General features: G+C 36.4%; 1 protein-coding gene across 3 annotated transcripts in view; it reads left to right on the top strand.

The window, feature by feature from the left end:
- LOC147017419 (angiopoietin-2-like) overlaps positions 1–2,268 on the top strand; it is a 280,361-nt gene extending 278,093 nt beyond the window's left edge. For all 3 annotated transcript variants that reach the window (XM_085847066.1, XM_085847065.1, XM_085847064.1), the window contains one exon: positions 1–2,268. This exon is cut by the window's left edge and continues 278 nt beyond it. The gene's annotated coding sequence lies outside the window, so the exon portion shown is untranslated.
- The last annotated feature ends 232 nt before the right edge of the window (positions 2,269–2,500 follow it).

The following is a 2,500-nucleotide window of genomic DNA, read 5'->3' as shown; positions in this document are numbered from 1 at the left end:
TTTAAGTGACTGTCCAAAGGACCTCAATAATTCTGAGTTAAAAGGTTTTCCAATTCGTGAAAAATATAATCTAACAGCTAGTGCATTCAGTGGTATTCTCATCCAGTAGACACAAATTGCTCAGTACAAAATAATAAAAGTAATTAAATGATCAAAGTGATAAAATATGTTTGTACAATGAAAAAGATCTTGAAAGGTACAATCGAAGTTTTCAAAGAGGGCCAAGTTGACCAGAAAATTTTATTATTTTAAGTGTTCAACTTCTGTGTTTTGATGCTGGTGCGAAATGAAAATACAGGGTTTTCCGTTTCGTTATTGTGCTGAAATAGTAAATCCCTAGGCCTATAAAAGTGATGAAAAATATTCAGTGTTATCCTACTAACTGTTACTTGCTGACTGTAAGTGTAACTTGTAAAAGTGTTAAAGTATATAGTACTGACGGCATGAAGATGTGATGAGCATCTGATAACGTCTTCGATGTTTGGGATGCTTATTTGTACTTGAGCAGGAAAACGTATTTTGCAATTATGTAAAGGGATCACAAGGGAATATTCAAAGGTATCTTCCTTCCTGATAAAGAAAAAGCAAGTTCAATATATAGTTTGCATTTTTCTTGAGAAGCTCCACAATAGTCTCTTTTCGGATGTGCTCTTGGATTCAAAATTAAAGACCAGGTTCATTAGTATTAGCCAAAGTCTTTTTCTGGCCATGTGCCTTTATATGTACCCACTGGAACCCCACCACATTCATGAGTTTGTCTGCATTATATAGGTGTATGGTCAACCCCGCGTTGGTGTCCAGCCTTTCCAATGGTTCCATGAAGTCCTTGTACGGCGTAAGCAAGAGATTCATTACACGGTTAGTGGATTTACCTTCTTCAAGACAAAACAGCGAACTTTGCTTGCATCAGGAGGAGGGTACTCGCTCCATAGTTTTGATGCTGGCTTTGAAACGCGATTCCTTCTAATGAGCATTCTGGCCTCTCTGTCCTGGCTTAACATCTATCATTTTATCTGAACAGCTCGGTTTCTGTGCAATTACTCTGCACTCGGTGTAATATTGTTTAACACCTGTTGAGGTTCAGTTACCTCCCTAATACTTGATCGCTGTATTGAGAAATGCAGATTTCCAGGGATTATATAAAAACTACTGTTGTGATGTATTTTAGAAGGCAGTTGAAGAGGAAGACCAAATTTCCCTTCTGGCATTAACCAATAGGTGATCGATGTGAACACCATTTTGAATGTTGCATCGTGAGTTTTGATAGTTCTCGTTCACCTTTGTCAACTCACTTACATGAGAAGACATCACGGTATGTCTTTTGGCGATAAATTTGCAATTAGTAAGTGACTTTGAATGCTCAGTATCCTTGAATGCCATTTTGAACACTCGACGACGAGAAAATTACCACCACCATCTTCATCTCGCTCTGTGTGGTATCTTGTGCATACCCCCCTATTACTTCCATAGCTACGTTAACCACAATGCTCAAGAATAAAATAAAAAATACAATTAATGATTTTATCTCTCCTAGACTGTCCAGCTTCACATTAACTGATTTCAAATTTATAGACATCCAAGTATCATTGCTGTGGTCCTGTTATGTTTCCTATCTATTTGGATGTATGCATACCATATCACATGACCAGTCACCTAATGCTGCTTTTGCATGAATGTTCTTGACCAGAAGGAGGATCTTTAAAGTTGGTTAATAACATTAGATGTGCATTGTGATAGCTGGACTACACGAAGCACGAAAGGTCTATTTTCAGAATTTCATCAAAACCTTCATCGCAAGTCATGTTCACCACCGATATCAAATCTGACCCACAATTAGTGAGAAATGCCCCTCGAAACTGGGAGTTGTCTTTGATGATGTGGACAGACAAAATTAATAATGTAAACAGTAAGCTGGAACAATAATGCTCCATTTTTTTTGATGCATAAAATGATTTGTCATTTACAAACTTCATGTTTGAAAGAATGAATATTCTTTCATTGGTGTATTTGTCATTGTATCTGCAAGGTGTATTCATCAAACTATTGCTGTTTGGACACATCTACGTTTTCTGCTTCAAACATTGTCTTTCACATGAGATTAGGATTGAGCCGGTCTTGAACCTGAGCCATTTCCTCTCCAAATATGTTGCTTTTCCCCATCGAGACCATCCTCTGCCTCAGAACCTAATTGTCCCGTCGTAATGTAATGAAGAAGAACATTGTACAATGGCAATACACCGTCAATGTACCAATAAACACTCGTACAGATGTAGTTTTGTTATTATGGAATAAGGTCATTTATTTATACATAATGTAGTTTACTGAAGGCATAGCATTTTCCTAATGTATTTTGTAAAATATAATGTAATGCTCATTTTTTTTTGTATTAAATGTTTTGAAAGTTTTTCGTCACAGTGTAAAATCATTCGATGAAGGTTGTGAGAGTCTTTGTTTTGTAATGGAAACCACTGCATTATTTACATTGTTCTTTTTAAATTTA

The sequence above is a fragment of the Eptatretus burgeri genome, chromosome 11 (assembly GCF_056783735.1).
Source record: "Eptatretus burgeri isolate ZD-2024b chromosome 11, Ebu_testis_v1, whole genome shotgun sequence".
Classification (NCBI taxonomy): Eukaryota; Metazoa; Chordata; class Myxini; order Myxiniformes; family Myxinidae; genus Eptatretus; species Eptatretus burgeri.
Note: the sequence above shows the minus strand (reverse complement) of the source record. Positions and strands in the feature narration are given on the sequence as shown.